This window comes from Buceros rhinoceros, unplaced genomic scaffold, assembly GCF_000710305.1.
Source record: "Buceros rhinoceros silvestris isolate BGI_N320 unplaced genomic scaffold, ASM71030v1 scaffold918, whole genome shotgun sequence".
Classification (NCBI taxonomy): domain Eukaryota; kingdom Metazoa; phylum Chordata; class Aves; order Bucerotiformes; family Bucerotidae; genus Buceros; species Buceros rhinoceros.
In genome coordinates this window covers 20,739-21,235 of record NW_010428338.1, presented here as the reverse complement: position 1 = coordinate 21,235, position 497 = coordinate 20,739, and the positions used below count along the sequence as shown (strand labels likewise).

Below are 497 nucleotides of genomic sequence, written 5' to 3'. Positions count from 1 at the left end.
GGACTCCAGACAATCTAAAGTACCATGTTACTTTGCCAGATGAAAGCCCTTACATCACCTAGAGTTATGTTCATATATTAATCCTACAAATGGTCTCTGACCACCACTTACTCACCTGATGCCAGTCTCCTCTCATCCTTGTTTTGGTGAATGAGGAAATAAAGAGATCAGAATGTGTCTGGGTGCCTATTTCTGAAAGAGTCTAAAACTCATACACATTTAATTATCCCAGCGCCTGGTGTTGGCTTAGGAAGGGTTTACAGCTGAACGACCACTGCAAATTCTCCTGTAACACACACACCAGTAAAGACAATGCAAAGTTTTTACGCTGTGTTCTGTCTGAAGATGTATGTGATTACAAAAAGCAACATAAATCACTGAGACTAAGCTCCGCAAAAGCACCTGAGGGATGCAGCTGCCTGGCTTGTATTCATTTTAATGGAAAACATGCATCGCTGGGGGACACCTTTGAAAAATTCAGTCTACGCAAAACTCAT

At 41.6% G+C, this 497-nt stretch overlaps 1 protein-coding gene across 1 annotated transcript in view; it reads right to left on the bottom strand.

Moving 5' to 3' along the window:
• TEX14 (testis expressed 14) overlaps positions 1–497 on the bottom strand; it is a gene marked incomplete at its 5' end in the record, with an annotated part of 24,150 nt that overhangs the window by 3,272 nt on the left and 20,381 nt on the right. The gene's annotated exons all lie outside the window — the stretch shown is intronic.